Here is a 15,356-nt window from a genome sequence, read left to right as displayed (position 1 = left end):
TTTTGATAAGATGTGCTTTCTATTTGATTGCAGCGTTCTCCCATATGGTCTAGTGGTTAGGATTCCTGGCTTTCACCCAGGCGGCCCGGGTTCGATTCCCGGTGTGGGAACGTATTATTTTTCGTTTGTAACCAGTAACATAAACAACAACTGTATTGAAGTCAAATTTCCAAGCATTTTTATTATGTTTGCAGCGGTTGATTTATCTTGGAAGCTTATTACACAAAGTTTTGTTCAGCTGCTGCTCTGTTAGGTATGATTTTGATAAGATGTGCTTTCGATTTGATGGCAGCGTACTCCCATATGGTTTAGTGGTTAGGATTCTTGGCTTTCGCCAAGGCGGCCCGGGTTCGATTCCCGGTGTGGGAACGTATTATTTTTCGTTTGTAACCAGTAACATAAACAACAACTGTATTGAAGTCAAATTTCCAAGCATTTTATTATGTTTGCAGCGCTTGTTTTATCTTGGAAGCTTATTACACAAAGTTTTGTTCAGCTGCGTCTCTGTTAGGTATGATTTTGATAAGATGTGCTTTCGATTTGATGGCAGCGTTCTCACATATGGTCTAGTGGTTAGGATTCCTGGCTTTCACCCAGGCGGCCAGGGTTCGATTCCCTGTGTGGGAACGTATTATTTTTCGTTTGTAACCAGTAACATAAACAACAACTGTATTGAAGTCAAATTTCATAGCATTTTTTTTATGTTTGCAGCGCTTGTTTTATCTTTGACGCTTATTTCCCACAATTTTGTTCAGCTGCTGCTCTGTTAGGTATGATTTTGATAAGATGTGCTTTCGATTTGATGGCAGCGTTCTCCCATATGGTCTAGTGGTTAGGATTCCTGGCTTTCACCCAGGCGGCCCGGGTTCGATTCCCGGTGTGGGAACGTATTATTTTTCGTTTGTAACCAGTAACATAAACAACAACTGTATTGAAGTCAAATTTCCAAGCATTTTTTTTATGTTTGCAGCGCTTGTTTTATCTTGGAAGCTTATTACACAAAGTTTTGTTCAGCTGCTGCTCTGTTAGGTAGGATTTTGATAAGATGTGCTTTCTTTTTGGTGGCAGCGTTCTCCCATATTGTCTAGTGGTTAGGATTCCTGGCTTTCACCCAGGCGGCCCGGGTTCGATTCCCGGTGTGGGAACGTATTACTTGTCGTTTGTAACCAGTAACATAAACAACAACTGTATTGAAGTCAAATTTCCAAGCATTTTTTTTATGTTTGCAGCGCTTGTTTTATCTTGGAAGCTTATTACACAAAGTTTTGTTCAGCTGCTGCTCTGTTAGGTATGATTTTGATAAGATTTGCTGGCAGCGTACTCTCATATGGTCTAGTGGTTAGGATCCCTAGCTTTCACCCATGCGGCCCGGGTTCGATTCCCGGGTTGGGAACATATTATTTTTGGTTTGTAACCAGTAACATAAACAACAACTGTATTGAAGTCAAATTTCCAAGCATTTTTATTATGTTTGCAGCGGTTGTTTTATCTTGGAAGCTTATTACACAAAGTTTTGTTCAGCTGCTGCTCTGTTAGGTATGATTTTGATAAGATGTGCTTTCGATTTGATAGCAGCGTTCTCGCATATGGTCTAGTGGTTAGGATTCCTGGCTTTCACCCAGGCGGCCCGGGTTCGATTCCCGGTATGGGAACGTATTATTTTTCGTTTGTAACCAGTAACATAAACAACAACTGTATTGAAGTCAAATTTCCAAGCATTTTTTTTATGTTTGCAGCGCTGGTTTTATCTTTGAAGCTTATGACACAAAGTTTTGTTCAGCTGCTGCTCTGTTAGGTATGATTTTGATAAGATGTGCTTTCGATTTGATGGCAGCGTTCTCCCATATGGTCTAGTGGTTAGGATTCCTGGCTTTCACCCAGGCGGCCCGGGTTCGATTCCCGGTGTGGGAACGTATTATTATTCGTTTGTAACCAGTAACATAAACAACAACTGTATTGAAGTCAAATTTCCAAGCATTTTTTTTATGTTTGCAGCGGTTGTTTTATCTTTGAAGCTTATTACACAAAGTTTTGTTCAGCTGCTGCTCTGTTAGGTATGATTTTGATAAGATGTGCTTTCTAATTGATGGCAGCGTTCTCCCATATGGTCTAGTGGTTCGGATTCCTGGTTTTCACCCAGGCGGCCCGGGTTCGATTCCCGGTGTGGGAACGTATTATTTTTCGTTTGTAACCAGTAACATAAACAACAACTGTATTGAAGTCAAATTTCCAAGTATTTTTTTTATGTTTGCAGCGCTTGTTTTATCTTCGAAGCTTATTACACAAAGTTTTGTTCAGCTGCTGCTCTGTTAGGTATGATTTTGATAAGATGTGCTTTCGATTTGATGGCAGCGTTCTCCCATATGGTCTAGTGGTTAGGATTCCTGGCTTTCACCCAGGCGGCCCGGGTTCGATTCCCGGTGTGGGAACGTATTATTTTTCGTTGGTAACCAGTAACATAAACAACAACTGTATTGAAGTCCAATTTCCAAGCATTTTTTTTATGTTTGCAGCGCTTGTTTTATCTTGGAAGCTTATTACACAAAGTTTTGTTCAGCTGCTGCTCTGTTAGGTATGATTTTGATAAGATGTGCTTTCGATTTGATGGCAGCGTTCTCCCATATGGTCTAGTGGTTAGGATTCCTGGCTTTCACCCAGGCGGCCCGGGTTTGATTCCCGGTGTGGGAACGTATTATTTTTCGTTTGTAACCAGTAACATAAACAACAACTGTATTGAAGTCAAATTTCCAAGCATTTTTTTTATGTTTGCAGCGCTTGTTTTATCTTTGAAGCTTATTACACAAAGTTTTGTTCAGCTGCTGCTCTGTTAGGTATGATTTTGATAAGATGTGCTTTCTATTTGGTGGCAGCGTTCTCCCATATTGTCTAGTGGTTAGGATTCCTGGCTTTCACCCAGGCGGCCCGGGTTCGATTCCCGGTGTGGGAACGTATTATTTTTCGTTTGTAACCAGTAACATAAACAACAACTGTATTGAAGTCAAATTTCCAAGCATTTTTTTTATGTTTGCAGCGCTTGTTTTATCTTTGAAGCTTATGACACAAAGTTTTGTTCAGCTGCTGCTCTGTTAGGTATGATTTTGATAAGATGTGCTTTCGATTTGATGGCAGCGTTCTCCCATATGGTCTAGTGGTTAGGATTCCTGGCTTTCACCCAGGCGGCCCGGGTTCGATTCCCGGTGTGGGAACGTATTATTTTTCGTTTGTAACCAGTAACATAAACAACAACTGTATTGAAGTCAAATTTCCAAGCATTTTTTTAATGTTTGCAGCGCTTGTTTTATCTTGGAAGCTTATTACACAAAGTTTTGTTCAGCTGCTGCTCTGTTAGGTATGATTTTGATAAGATGTGCTTTCGATTTGATGGCAGCGTTCTCCCATAAGGTCTAGTGGTTAGGATTCCTGGCTTTAACCCAGGCGGCCCGGGTTCGATTCCCGGTGTGGGAACGTATTATTTTTCGTTTGTAACCAGTAACATAAACAACAACTGTATTGAAGTCAAATTTCCAAGCATATTTTTTATGTTTGCAGCGCTTGTTTTATCTTGGAAGCTTATTACACAAAGTTTTGTTCAGCTGCTGCTCTGTTAGGTATGATTTTGATAAGATGTGCGTTCTATTTGATGGCAGCGTTCTCCCATATTGTCTAGTAGTTAGGATTCCTGGCTTTCACCCAGACAGCCCGGGTTCGATTCCCGGTGTGGGAACGTATTATTTTTCGTTGGTAACCAGTAACATAAACAACAACTGTATTGAAGTCAAATTTCCAAGCATTTTTAATATGTTTGCAGCGGTTGTTTTATCTTTGAAGCTTATCACACAAAGTTTTGTTCAGCTGCTGCTCTGTTTGGTATGATTTTGATAAGATGTGCTTTCGATTTGATGGCAGCGTTCTCCCATATGGTCTAGTGGTTAGGATTCCTGGCTTTCACCCAGGCGGCCCGGGTTCGATTCCCGGTGTGGGAACGTATTATTTTTCGTTTGTAACCAGTAACATAAACAACAACTGTATTGAAGTCAAATTTCCAAGCATTTTTTTTATGTTTGCAGCGCTTGTTTTATCTTGGAAGCTTATTACACAAAGTTTTGTTCAGCTGCTGCTCTGTTAGGTATGATTTTGATAAGATGTGCTTTCTATTTGATGGCAGCGTTCTCCCATATGGTCTAGTGGTTAGGATTCCTGGCTTTCACCCAGGCGGCCCGGGTTCGATTCCCGGTGTGGGAACGTATTATTTTTCGTTTGTAACCAGTAACATAAACAACAACTGTATTGAAGTCAAATTTCCAAGCATTTTTTTTATGTTTGCAGCGCTTGTTGTATCTTGGAAGCTTATTACACAAAGTTTTGTTCAGCTGCTGCTCTGTTAGGTATGATTTTGATAAGATGTGCTTTCGATTTGATGGCAGCGTTCTCCCATATGGTCTAGTGGTTAGGATTCCTGGCTTTCACCCAGGCGGCCCGGGTTCGATTCCCGATGTGGGAACGTATTATTTTTCGTTTGTAACCAGTAACATAAACAACAACTGTATTGAAGTCAAATTTCCAAGCATTTTTAATATGGTTGCATCGCTTGTTTTATCTTTGAAGCTTATTACACAAAGTTTTGTTCAGCTGCTGCTCTGTTAGGTATGATTTTGATTAGATGTGCTGTCGATTTGATGGCAGCGTTCTCCCATATGGTCTAGTGGTTAGGATTCCTGGCTTTCACCCAGGCGGCCCGGGTTCGATTCCCGGTGTGGGAACGTATTATTTTTCGTTTGTAACCAGTAACATAAACAACAACTGTATTGAAGTCAAATTTCCAAGCATTTTTTTTATGTTTGCAGCGCTGGTTTTATCTTGGAAGCTTATTACACAAAGTTTTGTTCAGCTGCTGCTCTGTTAGGTATGATTTTGATAAGATGTGCGTTCTATTTGATGGCAGCGTTCTCCCATATTGTCTAGTGGTTAGGTTTCCTGGCTTTCACCCAGGCGGCCCGGGTTCGATTCCCGGTGTGGGAACGTATTATTTTTCGTTGGTAACCAGTAACATAAACAACAACTGTATTGAAGTCAAATTTCCAAGCATTTTTAATATGTTTGCAGCGGTTGTTTTATCTTTGAAGCTTATCACACAAAGTTTTGTTCAGCGGCTGCTCTGTTTGGTATGATTTTGATAAGATGTGCTTTCGATTTGATGGCAGCGTTCTCCCATATGGTCTAGTGGTTAGGATTCCTGGCTTTCACCCAGGCGGCCCGGCTTCGATTCCCGGTGTGGGAACGTATTATTTTTCGTTTGTAACCAGTAACATAAACAACAACTGTATTGACGTCCAATTTCCAAGCATTTTTTTTTATGTTTGCAGCGCTTGTTTTATTTGGAAGCTTATTACACAAAGTTTTGTTCAGCTGCTGCTCTGTTAGGTATGATTTTGATAAGATGTGCTTTCGATTTGATGGCAGCGTTCTCCCATATGGTCTAGTGGTTAGGATTCCTGGCTTTCACCCAGGCGGCCCGGGTTCGATTCCCGGTGTGGGAACGTATTATTTTTCGTTTGTAACCAGTAACATAAACAACAACTGTATTGAAGTCAAATTTCCAAGCATTTTTTTATGTTTGCAGCGGTTGTTTTATCTTTGAAGCTTATTACACAAAGTTTTGTTCAGCTGCTGCTCTGTTAGGTATGATTTTGATAAGATGTGCTTTCTATTTGATGGCAGCGTTCTCCCATATGGTCTAGTGGTTAGGATTCCTGGCTTTCACCCAGGCGGCCCGGGTTCGATTCCCGGTGTGGGAACGTATTATTTTTCGTTTGTAACCAGTAACATAAACAACAACTGTATTGAAGTCAAATTTCCAAGCATTTTTTTTATGTTTGCAGCGCTTGTTGTATCTTGGAAGCTTATTACACAAAGTTTTGTTCAGCTGCTGCTCTGTTAGGTATGATTTTGATAAGATGTGCTTTCGATTTGATGGCAGCGTTCTCCCATATGGTCTAGTGGTTAGGATTCCTGGCTTTCACCCAGGCGGCCCGGGTTCGATTCCCGATGTGGGAACGTATTATTTTTCGTTTGTAACCAGTAACATAAACAACAACTGTATTGAAGTCAAATTTCCAAGCATTTTTAATATGGTTGCAGCGCTTGTTTTATCTTTGAAGCTTATTACACAAAGTTTTGTTCAGCTGCTGCTCTGTTAGGTATGATTTTGATTAGATGTGCGTTCTATTTGATGGCAGCGTTCTCCCATATGGTCTAGTGGTTAGGATTCCTGGCTTTCACCCAGGCGGCCCGGGTTCGATTCCCGGTGTGGGAACGTATTATTTTTCGTTTCTAACCAGTAACATAAACAACAAGTGTATTGAAGTCAAATTTCCAAGCTTTTTTTTTATGCTTGCAGCGCTTGTTTTATCTTTGAAGCTTATTACACAAAGTTTTGTTCAGCTGCTGCTCTGTTAGGTATGATTTTGATAAGATGTGCTTTCGATTTGATGGCAGCGTTCTCCCATATGGTCTAGTGGTTAGGATTCCTGGCTTTCACCCAGGCGGCCCGGGTTCGATTCCCGGGTTGGGAACGTATTATTTTTCGTTTGTAACCAGTAACATAAACAACAACTGTATTGAAGTCAAATTTCCAAGCATTTTTATTATGTTAGCAGCGGTTGTTTTATCTTGGAAGCTGTTTACACAAAGTTTTGTTCAGCTGCTGCTCTGTTAGGTATGATTTTGATAAGATGTGCTTTCGATTTGATGGCAGCGTTCTCCCATATGGTCTAGTGGTTACGATTCCTGGCTTTCACCCAGGCGCCCGGGTTCGATTCCCGGTGTGGGAACGTATCATTTTTCGTTTGTAACCAGTAACATAAACAACAACTGTATTGAAGTCAAATTTCCAAGCATTTTTTTTTATGTTTGCAGCGCTGGTTTTATCTTGGAAGCTTATTACACAAAGTTTTGTTCAGCTGCTGCTCTGTTAGGTATGATTTTGATAAGATGTGCTTTCGATTTGATGGCAGCGTTCTCCCATATGGTCTAGTGGTTAGGATTCCTGGCTTTCACCCAGGCGGCCCGGGTTCGATTCCCGGTGTGGGAACGTATTATTTTTAGTTTGTAACCAGTAACATAAACAACAACTGTATTGAAGTCAAATTTCCAAGCATTTTTTTTATGTTTGCAGCGCTTGTTGTATCTTGGAAGCTTATTACACAAAGTTTTGTTCAGCTGCTGCTCTGTTAGGTATGATTTTGATAAGATGTGCTTTCGATTTGATGGCAGCGTTCTCCCATATGGTCTAGTGGTTAGGATTCCTGGCTTTCACCCAGGCGGCCCGGGTTCGATTCCCGATGTGGGAACGTATTATTTTTCGTTTGTAACCAGTAACATAAACAACAACTGTATTGAAGTCAAATTTCCAAGCATTTTTAATATGGTTGCAGCGCTTGTTTTATCTTTGAAGCTTATTACACAAAGTTTTGTTCAGCTGCTGCTCTGTTAGGTATGATTTTGATTAGATGTGCGTTCTATTTGATGGCAGCGTTCTCCCATATGGTCTAGTGGTTAGGATTCCTGGCTTTCACCCAGGCGGCCCGGGTTCGATTCCCGGTGTGGGAACGTATTATTTTTCGTTTCTAACCAGTAACATAAACAACAAGTGTATTGAAGTCAAATTTCCAAGCTTTTTTTTTTATGCTTGCAGCGCTTGTTTTATCTTTGAAGCTTATTACACAAAGTTTTGTTCAGCTGCTGCTCTGTTAGGTATGATTTTGATAAGATGTGCTTTCGATTTGATGGCAGCGTTCTCCCATATGGTCTAGTGGTTAGGATTCCTGGCTTTCACCCAGGCGGCCCGGGTTCGATTCCCGGGTTGGGAACGTATTATTTTTCGTTTGTAACCAGTAACATAAACAACAACTGTATTGAAGTCAAATTTCCAAGCATTTTTATTATGTTAGCAGCGGTTGTTTTATCTTGGAAGCTGTTTACACAAAGTTTTGTTCAGCTGCTGCTCTGTTAGGTATGATTTTGATAAGATGTGCTTTCGATTTGATGGCAGCGTTCTCCCATATGGTCTAGTGGTTACGATTCCTGGCTTTCACCCAGGCGCCCGGGTTCGATTCCCGGTGTGGGAACGTATCATTTTTCGTTTGTAACCAGTAACATAAACAACAACTGTATTGAAGTCAAATTTCCAAGCATTTTTTTTTTATGTTTGCAGCGCTGGTTTTATCTTGGAAGCTTATTACACAAAGTTTTGTTCAGCTGCTGCTCTGTTAGGTATGATTTTGATAAGATGTGCTTTCGATTTGATGGCAGCGTTCTCCCATATGGTCTAGTGGTTAGGATTCCTGGCTTTCACCCAGGCGGCCCGGGTTCGATTCCCGGTGTGGGAACGTATTATTTTTAGTTTGTAACCAGTAACATAAACAACAACTGTATTGAAGTCAAATTTCCAAGCATTTTTTTTATGTTTGCAGCGCTTGTTGTATCTTGGAAGCTTATTACACAAAGTTTTGTTCAGCTGCTGCTCTGTTAGGTATGATTTTGATAAGATGTGCTGTCGATTTGATGGCAGCGTTCTCCCATATGGTCTAGTGGTTAGGATTCCTGGCTTTCACCCAGGCGGCCCGGGTTCGATTCCCGGTGTGGGAACGTATTATTTTTCGTTTGTAACCAGTAACATAAACAACAACTGTATTGAAGTCAAATTTCCAAGCATTTTTTTTATGTTTGCAGCGCTTGTTGTATCTTGGAAGCTTATTACACAAAGTTTTGTTCAGCTGCTGCTCTGTTAGGTATGATTTTGATAAGATGTGCGTTCTATTTGATGGCAGCGTTCTCCCATATGGTCTAGTGGTTAGGATTCCTGGCTTTCACCCTGGCGGCCCGGGTTCGATTCCCGGTGTGGGAACGTATTATTTTTCGTTTGTAACCAGTAACATAAACAATAAGTGTATTGAAGTCAAATTTCCAAGCATTTTTTTTATGCTTGCAGCGCTTGTTTTATCTTGGAAGCTTATTACACAAAGTTTTGTTCAGCTGCTGCTCTGTTAGGTATGATTTTGATAAGATGTGCTTTCGATTTGATGGCAGCGTTCTCCCATATGGTCTAGTGATTAGGATTCCTGGCTTTCACCCAGGCGGCCCGGGTTCGATTCCCGGGTTGGGAACGTATTATTTTTCGTTTGTAACCAGTAACATACACAACAACTGTATTGAAGTAAAATTTCCAAGCATTTTTATTATGTTTGCAGCGGTTGTTTTATCTTGGAAGCTGTTTACACAAAGTTTTGTTCAGCTGCTGCTCTGTTAGGTATGATTTTGATAAGATGTGCTTTCGATTTGATGGCAGCGTTCTCCCATATGGTCTAGTGGTTAGGATTCCTGGCTTTCACCCAGGCGGCCCGGGTTCGATTCCCGGTGTGGGAACGTATTATTTTTCGTTTGTAACCAGTAACATAAACAACAACTGTATTGAAGTCAAATTTCCAAGCATTTTTAATATGTTTGCAGCGGTTGTTTTATCTTTGAAGCTGTTTACACAAAGTTTTGTTCAGCTGCTGCTCTGTTAGGTATGATTTTGATAAGATGTGCGTTCTATTTGATGGCAGCGTTCTCCCATATGGTCTAGTGGTTAGGATTCCTGGCTTTCACCCAGGGGCCCGGGTTCGATTCCCGGTGTGGGAACGTATTATTTTTCGTTTGTAACCAGTAACATAAACAACAACTGTATTGATCTCAAATTTCCAAGCATTTTTTTTATGTTTGCAGCGCTTGTTTTATCTTTGAAGCTTATTACACAAAGTTTTGTTAAGCTGCTGCTCTGTTAGGTATGATTTTGATAAGATGTGCTTTCGATTTGATGGCAGCGTTCTCCCATATGGTCTAGTGGTTAGGATTCCTGGCTTTCACCCAGGCTGCCCGGCTTCGATTCCCGGTGTGGGAACGTATTATTTTTCGTTTGTAACCAGTAACATAAACAACAACTGTATTGAAGTCAAATTTCCAAGCCTTTTTTTTATGTTTGCAGCGCTTGTTTTATCTTGGAAGCTTATTACACAAAGTTTTGTTCAGCTGCTGCTCTGTTGGGTATGATTTTGATAAGATGTGCTTTCGATTTGATGGCAGCGTTCTCCCATATGGTCTAGTGGTTAGGATTCCTGGCTTTCACCCAGGCGGCCCGGGTTCGATTCCCGGTGTGGGAACGTATTATTTTTCGTTTGTAACCAGTAACATAAACAACAACTGTATTGAAGTCAAATTTCCAAGCATTTTTAATATGTTTGCAGCGGTTGTTTTATCTTTGAAGCTTATTACACAAAGTTTTGTTCAGCTGCTGCTCTGTTAGGTATGATTTTGATAAGATGTGCTTTCGATTTGATGGCAGCGTTATCCCATATGGTCTAGTGGTTAGGATTCCTGGCTTTCACCCAGGCGGCCCGGGTTCGATTCCCGGTGTGGGAACGTATTATTTTTCGATTGTAACCAGTAACATAAACAACAACTGTATTGAAGTCAAATTTCCAAGCATTTTTAATATGTTTGCAGCGGTTGTTTTATCTTTGAAGCTTATTACACAAAGTTTTGTTCAGCTGCTGCTCTGTTAGGTATGATTTTGATAAGATGTGCTTTCGATTTGATGGCAGCGTTCTCCCATATTGTCTAGTGGTTAGGATTCCTGGCTTTCACCCAGGCGGCCCGGGTTCGATTCCCGGTGTGGGAACGTATTATTTTTCGTTTGTAACCAGTAACATAAACAACAACTGTATTGAAGTCAAATTTCCAAGCATTTTTATTATGTTTGCAGCGCTGGTTTTATCTTGGAAGCTTATTACACAAAGTTTTGTTCAGCTGCTGCTCTGTTAGGTATGATTTTGATAAGATGTGCTTTCTATTTTATGGCAGCGTACTCCCATATGGTCTAGTTGTAAGGATTCCTGGCTTTCACCCTGGCGGCCCGGGTCTTATTCCTTGTGTGGGAACGTATTATTTTTCGTTTTTAACCAGTAACATAAACAACAACTGTATTGAAGTCAAATTTCCAAGCATTTTTGTTATGTTTGCAGCGGTTGTTTTATCTTGGAAGCTTATTACACAAAGTTTTTTCAGCTGCTGCTCTGTTCGGTATGATTTTGATAAGATGTGCTTTCGATTTGATTGCAGCGTTCTCCCATATGGTCTAGTGGTTAGGATTCCTGGCTTTCACCCAGGCGGCCCGGGTTCGATTCCCGGTGTGGGAACGTATTATTTTCGTTTGTAACCAGTAACATAAACAACAACTGTATTGAAGTCAAATTTCCAAGCATTTTTTTTATGTTTGCAGCGCTTGTTTTATCTTGGAAGCTTATTACACAAAGTTTTGTTCAGCTGCTGCTCTGTTGGGTATGATTTTGATAAGATGTGCTTTCGATTTCATGGCAGCGTTCTCCCATATGGTCTAGTGGTTAGGATTCCTGGCTTTCACCCAGGCGGCCCGGGTTCGATTCCCGGTGTGGGAACGTATTATTTTTCGTTTGTAACCAGTAACATAAATAACAACTGTATTGAAGTCAAATTTCCAAGCATTTTTTTTATGTTTGCAGCGGTTGTTTTATCTTGGAAGCTTATTACACAAAGGTTTGTTCAGCTGCTGCTCTGTTAGGTATGATTTTGATAAGATGTGCTTTCGATTTGATGGCAGCGTTCTCCCATATGGTCTAGTGGTTAGGATTCCTGGCTTTCACCCAGGCGGCCCGGGTTCGATATCCGGTGTGGGAACGTATTATTTTTCGTTTGTAACCAGAAACAAAAACAACAGCTGTATTGAAGTCAAATTTCCAAGCATTTTTTTTATGTTTGCAGCGCTTGTTTTATCTTGGAAGCTTATTACACAAAGTTTTGTTCAGCTGCTGCTCTGTTAGGTATGATTTTGATAAGATGTGCTTTCTATTTGATAGCGGCGTTCTCCCATATGGTCCAGTGGTTAGGATTCCTGGCTTTCACCCAGGCGGCCCGGGTTCGATTCCCGGTGTGGGAACGTATTATTTTTCGTTTGTAACCAGTAACATAAACAACAACTGTATTGAAGTCAAATTTCCAAGCATTTTTATTATGTTTGCAGCGCTTGTTTTATCTTGGAAGCTTATTACACAAAGTTTTGTTCAGCTGCTGCTCTGTTAGGTATGATTTTGATAAGATGTGCTTTCGATAGTATGGCAGCGTTCTCCCATATGGTCTAGTGGTTAGGATTCCTGGCTTTCACCCAGCGGCCCGGGTGCGATTCCCGGTGTGGGAACGTATTATTTTTCGTTTGTAACCAGTAACATAAACAACAACTGTATTGATCTCAAATTTCCAAGCATTTTTTTTATGTTTGCAGCGCTTGTTTTATCTTGGAAGCTTATTACACAAAGTTTTGTTCAGCTGCTGCTCTGTTAGGTATGATTTTGATAAGATGTGCTTTCGATTTGATTGCAGCGTTCTCCCATATGGTCTAGTGGTTACGATTCCTGGCTTTCACCCAGGCGGCCCGGGTGCGATTCCCGGTGTGGGAACGTATTATTTTTCGTTTGTAACCAGTAACATAAACAACAACTGTATTGAAGTCAAATTTCCAAGCATTTTTTTTATGTTTGCAGCGCTTGTTTTATCTTGGAAGCTTATTACACAAAGTTTTGTTCAGCTGCTGCTCTGTTAGGTATGATTTTGATAAGATGTGCTTTCGATTTGATGGCAGCGTTCTCCCATATGGTCTAGTGGTTAGGATTCCTGGCTTTCACCCAAGCGGCCCGGGTTCGATTCCCGGTGTGGGAACGTATTATTTTTCGTTTGTAACCAGTAACATAAACAACAACTGTATTGAAGTCAAATTTCCAAGCATTTTTAATATGTTTGCAGCGGTTGTTTTATCTTTGAAGCTTATTACACAAAGTTTTGTTCAGCTGCTGCTCTGTTAGGTATGATTTTGATAAGATGTGCTTTCTATTAGATGGCAGCGTTCTCCCATATGGTCTAGTGGTTAGGATTCCTTGCTTTCACCCAGGCGGCCCGGGTTCGAATTCCGGTGTGGGAACGTATTATTTTTCGTTTGTAACCAGTAACATAAACAACAACTGTATTGAAGTCAAATTTCCAAGCATTTTTTTATGTTTGCAGCGCTTGTTTTATCTTGGAAGCTTATTACACAAAGTTTTGTTCAGCTGCTGCTCTGTTAGGTATGATTTTTATAAGATGTGCTTTCGATTTGATGGCAGCGTACTCCCATATGGTCTAGTGGTTAGGATTCCTGGCTTTCACCCAGGCGGCCCGGGTTCGAATTCCGGTGTGGGAACGTATTATTTTTCGTTTGTAACCAGTAACATAAACAACAACTGTATTGAAGTCAAATTTCCAAGCATTTTTTTTATGTTTGCAGTGCTTGTTTTATCTTGGAAGCTTATTACACAAAGTTTTGTTCAGCTGCTGCTCTGTTAAGTATGATTTTGATAAGATGTGCTTTCGATTTGATGGCAGCGTTCTCCCATATGGTCTAGTGGTTAGGATTCCTGGCTTTCACCCAGGCGGCCCGGGTTCGATTCCCGGTGTGGGAACGTATTATTTTTCGTTTGTAACCAGTAACATAAATAACAACTGTATTGAAGTCAAATTTCCAAGCATTTTTTTTATGTTTGCAGCGCTTGTTTTATCTTGGAAGCTTATTACACAAAGTTTTGTTCAGCTGCTGCTCTGTTAGGTATGATTTTTATAAGATGTGCTTTCGATTTGATGGCAGCGTTCTCCCATATGGTCTAGTGGTTAGGATTCCTGGCTTTCACCCAGGCGCCCCGGGTTCGATTCCCGGTGTGGGAACGTATTATTTTTCGTTTGTAACCAGTAACATAAACAACAACTGTATTGAAGTCAAATTTCCAAGCATTTTTAATATGTTTGCAGCGGTTGTTTTATCTTTGAAGCTTATTACACAAAGTTTTGTTCAGCTGCTGCTCTGTTAGGTATGATTTTGATAAGATGTGCTTTCTATTTGATGGCAGCGTTCTCCATATGGTCTAGTGGTTAGGATTCCTGGCTTTCACCCAGGCGGCCCGGGTTCGATTCCCGGTGTGGGAACGTATTATTTTTCGTTTGTAACCAGTAACATAAACAACAACTGTATTGAAGTCAAATTTCCAAGCATTTTTTTTATGTTTGCAGAGCTTGTTTTATCTTGGAAGCTTATTACACAAAGTTTTGTTCAGCTGCTGCTCTGTTGGGTATGATTTTGATAAGATGTGCTTTCGATTTGATGGCAGCGTTCTCCCATATGGTCAAGTTGTTAGGATTCCTGGCTTTCACCCAGGCGGCCCGGGTTCGATTCCCGGTGTGGGAACGTATTATTTTTCGTTTGTAACCAGTAACATAAACAACAACTGTATTGAAGTCAAATTTCCAAGCATTTTTAATATGTTTGCAGCGGTTGTTTTATCTTTGAAGCTGTTTACACAAAGTTTTGTTCAGCTGCTGCTCTGTTAGGTATGATTTTGATAAGATGTGCGTTCTATTTGATGGCAGCGTTCTCCCATATGGTCTAGTGGTTAGGATTCCTGGCGTTCACCCAGGGGCCCGGGTTCGATTCCCGGTGTGGGAACGTATTATTTTTCGTTTGTAACCAGTAACATAAACAACAACCGTATTGATCTCAAATTTCCAAGCATTTTTTTTATGTTTGCAGCGCTTGTTTTATCTTTGAAGCTTATTACACAAAGTTTTGTTAAGCTGCTGCTCTGTTAGGTATGATTTTGATAAGATGTGCTTTCGATTTGATGGCAGCGTTCTCCCATATGGTCTACTGGTTAGGATTCCTGGCTTTCACCCAGGCTGCCCGGCTTCGATTCCCGGTGTGGGAACGTATTATTTTTCGTTTGTAACCAGTAACATAAACAACAACTGTATTGAAGTCAAATTTCCAAGCCTTTTTTTTATGTTTGCAGCGCTTGTTTTATCTTGGAAGCTTATTACACAAAGTTTTGTTCAGCTGCTGCTCTGTTGGGTATGATTTTGATAAGATGTGCTTTCGATTTGATGGCAGCGTTCTCCCATATGGTCTAGTGGTTAGGATTCCTGGCTTTCACCCAGGCGGCCCGGGTTCGATTCCCGGTGTGGGAACGTATTATTTTTCGTTTGTAACCAGTAACATAAACAACAACTGTATTGAAGTCAAATTTCCAAGCATTTTTAATATGTTTGCAGCGGTTGTTTTATCTTTGAAGCTTATTACACAAAGTTTTGTTCAGCTGCTGCTCTGTTAGGTATGATTTTGATAAGATGTGCGCTCTATTTTATGGCAGCGTTCTCCCATATGGTCTAGTGGTTAGGATTCCTGGCTTTAACCCAGGGGCCCGGGTGCG

General features: G+C 40.8%; 54 non-coding genes across 54 annotated transcripts; all 54 read left to right on the top strand.

The window, feature by feature from the left end:
- The first annotated feature begins 38 nt into the window (after positions 1-38).
- Positions 39-110, top strand: Trnae-uuc (transfer RNA glutamic acid (anticodon UUC)). The gene has a single exon. It is a non-coding gene; the product is annotated as a tRNA-Glu (tRNA).
- A 187-nt stretch (positions 111-297) lies between these two features.
- On the top strand, positions 298-369 carry Trnae-uuc (transfer RNA glutamic acid (anticodon UUC)). Its single transcript has one exon. It is a non-coding gene; the product is annotated as a tRNA-Glu (tRNA).
- Positions 370-555: 186 nt separating this feature from the next.
- Trnae-uuc (transfer RNA glutamic acid (anticodon UUC)) lies at positions 556-627 on the top strand. The gene has a single exon. It is a non-coding gene; the product is annotated as a tRNA-Glu (tRNA).
- A 187-nt stretch (positions 628-814) lies between these two features.
- Positions 815-886, top strand: Trnae-uuc (transfer RNA glutamic acid (anticodon UUC)). The gene has a single exon. It is a non-coding gene; the product is annotated as a tRNA-Glu (tRNA).
- A 187-nt stretch (positions 887-1,073) lies between these two features.
- Trnae-uuc (transfer RNA glutamic acid (anticodon UUC)) lies at positions 1,074-1,145 on the top strand. The gene has a single exon. It is a non-coding gene; the product is annotated as a tRNA-Glu (tRNA).
- A 435-nt stretch (positions 1,146-1,580) lies between these two features.
- On the top strand, positions 1,581-1,652 carry Trnae-uuc (transfer RNA glutamic acid (anticodon UUC)). The gene has a single exon. It is a non-coding gene; the product is annotated as a tRNA-Glu (tRNA).
- A 187-nt stretch (positions 1,653-1,839) lies between these two features.
- Trnae-uuc (transfer RNA glutamic acid (anticodon UUC)) lies at positions 1,840-1,911 on the top strand. Its single transcript has one exon. It is a non-coding gene; the product is annotated as a tRNA-Glu (tRNA).
- Positions 1,912-2,098: 187 nt separating this feature from the next.
- Trnae-uuc (transfer RNA glutamic acid (anticodon UUC)) lies at positions 2,099-2,170 on the top strand. Its single transcript has one exon. It is a non-coding gene; the product is annotated as a tRNA-Glu (tRNA).
- Positions 2,171-2,357: 187 nt separating this feature from the next.
- Trnae-uuc (transfer RNA glutamic acid (anticodon UUC)) lies at positions 2,358-2,429 on the top strand. The gene has a single exon. It is a non-coding gene; the product is annotated as a tRNA-Glu (tRNA).
- A 187-nt stretch (positions 2,430-2,616) lies between these two features.
- Positions 2,617-2,688, top strand: Trnae-uuc (transfer RNA glutamic acid (anticodon UUC)). Its single transcript has one exon. It is a non-coding gene; the product is annotated as a tRNA-Glu (tRNA).
- A 187-nt stretch (positions 2,689-2,875) lies between these two features.
- Positions 2,876-2,947, top strand: Trnae-uuc (transfer RNA glutamic acid (anticodon UUC)). Its single transcript has one exon. It is a non-coding gene; the product is annotated as a tRNA-Glu (tRNA).
- Positions 2,948-3,134: 187 nt separating this feature from the next.
- Trnae-uuc (transfer RNA glutamic acid (anticodon UUC)) lies at positions 3,135-3,206 on the top strand. The gene has a single exon. It is a non-coding gene; the product is annotated as a tRNA-Glu (tRNA).
- A 705-nt stretch (positions 3,207-3,911) lies between these two features.
- Positions 3,912-3,983, top strand: Trnae-uuc (transfer RNA glutamic acid (anticodon UUC)). The gene has a single exon. It is a non-coding gene; the product is annotated as a tRNA-Glu (tRNA).
- Positions 3,984-4,170: 187 nt separating this feature from the next.
- Trnae-uuc (transfer RNA glutamic acid (anticodon UUC)) lies at positions 4,171-4,242 on the top strand. Its single transcript has one exon. It is a non-coding gene; the product is annotated as a tRNA-Glu (tRNA).
- Positions 4,243-4,429: 187 nt separating this feature from the next.
- Trnae-uuc (transfer RNA glutamic acid (anticodon UUC)) lies at positions 4,430-4,501 on the top strand. Its single transcript has one exon. It is a non-coding gene; the product is annotated as a tRNA-Glu (tRNA).
- Positions 4,502-4,688: 187 nt separating this feature from the next.
- Positions 4,689-4,760, top strand: Trnae-uuc (transfer RNA glutamic acid (anticodon UUC)). Its single transcript has one exon. It is a non-coding gene; the product is annotated as a tRNA-Glu (tRNA).
- Positions 4,761-4,947: 187 nt separating this feature from the next.
- Positions 4,948-5,019, top strand: Trnae-uuc (transfer RNA glutamic acid (anticodon UUC)). The gene has a single exon. It is a non-coding gene; the product is annotated as a tRNA-Glu (tRNA).
- A 187-nt stretch (positions 5,020-5,206) lies between these two features.
- On the top strand, positions 5,207-5,278 carry Trnae-uuc (transfer RNA glutamic acid (anticodon UUC)). The gene has a single exon. It is a non-coding gene; the product is annotated as a tRNA-Glu (tRNA).
- A 187-nt stretch (positions 5,279-5,465) lies between these two features.
- Positions 5,466-5,537, top strand: Trnae-uuc (transfer RNA glutamic acid (anticodon UUC)). Its single transcript has one exon. It is a non-coding gene; the product is annotated as a tRNA-Glu (tRNA).
- Positions 5,538-5,723: 186 nt separating this feature from the next.
- Positions 5,724-5,795, top strand: Trnae-uuc (transfer RNA glutamic acid (anticodon UUC)). Its single transcript has one exon. It is a non-coding gene; the product is annotated as a tRNA-Glu (tRNA).
- A 187-nt stretch (positions 5,796-5,982) lies between these two features.
- Positions 5,983-6,054, top strand: Trnae-uuc (transfer RNA glutamic acid (anticodon UUC)). The gene has a single exon. It is a non-coding gene; the product is annotated as a tRNA-Glu (tRNA).
- Positions 6,055-6,241: 187 nt separating this feature from the next.
- Trnae-uuc (transfer RNA glutamic acid (anticodon UUC)) lies at positions 6,242-6,313 on the top strand. The gene has a single exon. It is a non-coding gene; the product is annotated as a tRNA-Glu (tRNA).
- A 187-nt stretch (positions 6,314-6,500) lies between these two features.
- On the top strand, positions 6,501-6,572 carry Trnae-uuc (transfer RNA glutamic acid (anticodon UUC)). The gene has a single exon. It is a non-coding gene; the product is annotated as a tRNA-Glu (tRNA).
- A 187-nt stretch (positions 6,573-6,759) lies between these two features.
- Trnae-uuc (transfer RNA glutamic acid (anticodon UUC)) lies at positions 6,760-6,830 on the top strand. Its single transcript has one exon. It is a non-coding gene; the product is annotated as a tRNA-Glu (tRNA).
- A 188-nt stretch (positions 6,831-7,018) lies between these two features.
- Trnae-uuc (transfer RNA glutamic acid (anticodon UUC)) lies at positions 7,019-7,090 on the top strand. Its single transcript has one exon. It is a non-coding gene; the product is annotated as a tRNA-Glu (tRNA).
- Positions 7,091-7,277: 187 nt separating this feature from the next.
- Trnae-uuc (transfer RNA glutamic acid (anticodon UUC)) lies at positions 7,278-7,349 on the top strand. The gene has a single exon. It is a non-coding gene; the product is annotated as a tRNA-Glu (tRNA).
- Positions 7,350-7,536: 187 nt separating this feature from the next.
- Positions 7,537-7,608, top strand: Trnae-uuc (transfer RNA glutamic acid (anticodon UUC)). The gene has a single exon. It is a non-coding gene; the product is annotated as a tRNA-Glu (tRNA).
- A 188-nt stretch (positions 7,609-7,796) lies between these two features.
- On the top strand, positions 7,797-7,868 carry Trnae-uuc (transfer RNA glutamic acid (anticodon UUC)). Its single transcript has one exon. It is a non-coding gene; the product is annotated as a tRNA-Glu (tRNA).
- Positions 7,869-8,055: 187 nt separating this feature from the next.
- Positions 8,056-8,126, top strand: Trnae-uuc (transfer RNA glutamic acid (anticodon UUC)). Its single transcript has one exon. It is a non-coding gene; the product is annotated as a tRNA-Glu (tRNA).
- Positions 8,127-8,315: 189 nt separating this feature from the next.
- On the top strand, positions 8,316-8,387 carry Trnae-uuc (transfer RNA glutamic acid (anticodon UUC)). The gene has a single exon. It is a non-coding gene; the product is annotated as a tRNA-Glu (tRNA).
- Positions 8,388-8,574: 187 nt separating this feature from the next.
- Trnae-uuc (transfer RNA glutamic acid (anticodon UUC)) lies at positions 8,575-8,646 on the top strand. Its single transcript has one exon. It is a non-coding gene; the product is annotated as a tRNA-Glu (tRNA).
- A 187-nt stretch (positions 8,647-8,833) lies between these two features.
- Trnae-uuc (transfer RNA glutamic acid (anticodon UUC)) lies at positions 8,834-8,905 on the top strand. The gene has a single exon. It is a non-coding gene; the product is annotated as a tRNA-Glu (tRNA).
- Positions 8,906-9,092: 187 nt separating this feature from the next.
- Trnae-uuc (transfer RNA glutamic acid (anticodon UUC)) lies at positions 9,093-9,164 on the top strand. The gene has a single exon. It is a non-coding gene; the product is annotated as a tRNA-Glu (tRNA).
- Positions 9,165-9,351: 187 nt separating this feature from the next.
- Positions 9,352-9,423, top strand: Trnae-uuc (transfer RNA glutamic acid (anticodon UUC)). Its single transcript has one exon. It is a non-coding gene; the product is annotated as a tRNA-Glu (tRNA).
- A 187-nt stretch (positions 9,424-9,610) lies between these two features.
- Positions 9,611-9,681, top strand: Trnae-uuc (transfer RNA glutamic acid (anticodon UUC)). The gene has a single exon. It is a non-coding gene; the product is annotated as a tRNA-Glu (tRNA).
- Positions 9,682-9,868: 187 nt separating this feature from the next.
- Trnae-uuc (transfer RNA glutamic acid (anticodon UUC)) lies at positions 9,869-9,940 on the top strand. The gene has a single exon. It is a non-coding gene; the product is annotated as a tRNA-Glu (tRNA).
- A 187-nt stretch (positions 9,941-10,127) lies between these two features.
- Trnae-uuc (transfer RNA glutamic acid (anticodon UUC)) lies at positions 10,128-10,199 on the top strand. The gene has a single exon. It is a non-coding gene; the product is annotated as a tRNA-Glu (tRNA).
- Positions 10,200-10,386: 187 nt separating this feature from the next.
- Positions 10,387-10,458, top strand: Trnae-uuc (transfer RNA glutamic acid (anticodon UUC)). Its single transcript has one exon. It is a non-coding gene; the product is annotated as a tRNA-Glu (tRNA).
- A 187-nt stretch (positions 10,459-10,645) lies between these two features.
- Trnae-uuc (transfer RNA glutamic acid (anticodon UUC)) lies at positions 10,646-10,717 on the top strand. The gene has a single exon. It is a non-coding gene; the product is annotated as a tRNA-Glu (tRNA).
- Positions 10,718-11,162: 445 nt separating this feature from the next.
- Trnae-uuc (transfer RNA glutamic acid (anticodon UUC)) lies at positions 11,163-11,234 on the top strand. The gene has a single exon. It is a non-coding gene; the product is annotated as a tRNA-Glu (tRNA).
- A 186-nt stretch (positions 11,235-11,420) lies between these two features.
- On the top strand, positions 11,421-11,492 carry Trnae-uuc (transfer RNA glutamic acid (anticodon UUC)). The gene has a single exon. It is a non-coding gene; the product is annotated as a tRNA-Glu (tRNA).
- A 187-nt stretch (positions 11,493-11,679) lies between these two features.
- On the top strand, positions 11,680-11,751 carry Trnae-uuc (transfer RNA glutamic acid (anticodon UUC)). Its single transcript has one exon. It is a non-coding gene; the product is annotated as a tRNA-Glu (tRNA).
- A 187-nt stretch (positions 11,752-11,938) lies between these two features.
- Positions 11,939-12,010, top strand: Trnae-uuc (transfer RNA glutamic acid (anticodon UUC)). The gene has a single exon. It is a non-coding gene; the product is annotated as a tRNA-Glu (tRNA).
- A 187-nt stretch (positions 12,011-12,197) lies between these two features.
- On the top strand, positions 12,198-12,268 carry Trnae-uuc (transfer RNA glutamic acid (anticodon UUC)). The gene has a single exon. It is a non-coding gene; the product is annotated as a tRNA-Glu (tRNA).
- A 187-nt stretch (positions 12,269-12,455) lies between these two features.
- On the top strand, positions 12,456-12,527 carry Trnae-uuc (transfer RNA glutamic acid (anticodon UUC)). Its single transcript has one exon. It is a non-coding gene; the product is annotated as a tRNA-Glu (tRNA).
- A 187-nt stretch (positions 12,528-12,714) lies between these two features.
- On the top strand, positions 12,715-12,786 carry Trnae-uuc (transfer RNA glutamic acid (anticodon UUC)). Its single transcript has one exon. It is a non-coding gene; the product is annotated as a tRNA-Glu (tRNA).
- Positions 12,787-12,973: 187 nt separating this feature from the next.
- Trnae-uuc (transfer RNA glutamic acid (anticodon UUC)) lies at positions 12,974-13,045 on the top strand. The gene has a single exon. It is a non-coding gene; the product is annotated as a tRNA-Glu (tRNA).
- Positions 13,046-13,231: 186 nt separating this feature from the next.
- Trnae-uuc (transfer RNA glutamic acid (anticodon UUC)) lies at positions 13,232-13,303 on the top strand. The gene has a single exon. It is a non-coding gene; the product is annotated as a tRNA-Glu (tRNA).
- A 187-nt stretch (positions 13,304-13,490) lies between these two features.
- On the top strand, positions 13,491-13,562 carry Trnae-uuc (transfer RNA glutamic acid (anticodon UUC)). Its single transcript has one exon. It is a non-coding gene; the product is annotated as a tRNA-Glu (tRNA).
- A 187-nt stretch (positions 13,563-13,749) lies between these two features.
- Trnae-uuc (transfer RNA glutamic acid (anticodon UUC)) lies at positions 13,750-13,821 on the top strand. The gene has a single exon. It is a non-coding gene; the product is annotated as a tRNA-Glu (tRNA).
- A 185-nt stretch (positions 13,822-14,006) lies between these two features.
- Trnae-uuc (transfer RNA glutamic acid (anticodon UUC)) lies at positions 14,007-14,079 on the top strand. The gene has a single exon. It is a non-coding gene; the product is annotated as a tRNA-Glu (tRNA).
- A 187-nt stretch (positions 14,080-14,266) lies between these two features.
- Positions 14,267-14,338, top strand: Trnae-uuc (transfer RNA glutamic acid (anticodon UUC)). Its single transcript has one exon. It is a non-coding gene; the product is annotated as a tRNA-Glu (tRNA).
- A 187-nt stretch (positions 14,339-14,525) lies between these two features.
- Trnae-uuc (transfer RNA glutamic acid (anticodon UUC)) lies at positions 14,526-14,596 on the top strand. The gene has a single exon. It is a non-coding gene; the product is annotated as a tRNA-Glu (tRNA).
- Positions 14,597-15,042: 446 nt separating this feature from the next.
- On the top strand, positions 15,043-15,114 carry Trnae-uuc (transfer RNA glutamic acid (anticodon UUC)). Its single transcript has one exon. It is a non-coding gene; the product is annotated as a tRNA-Glu (tRNA).
- The last annotated feature ends 242 nt before the right edge of the window (positions 15,115-15,356 follow it).

This window comes from Euprymna scolopes, chromosome 28, assembly GCF_053919585.1.
Source record: "Euprymna scolopes isolate OS-2025 chromosome 28, ASM5391958v1, whole genome shotgun sequence".
Taxonomy (NCBI): domain Eukaryota; kingdom Metazoa; phylum Mollusca; class Cephalopoda; order Sepiida; family Sepiolidae; genus Euprymna; species Euprymna scolopes.
The sequence above is the reverse complement of the archived record's forward strand: the minus strand, read 5'-3'. Positions and strand labels throughout refer to the sequence as shown.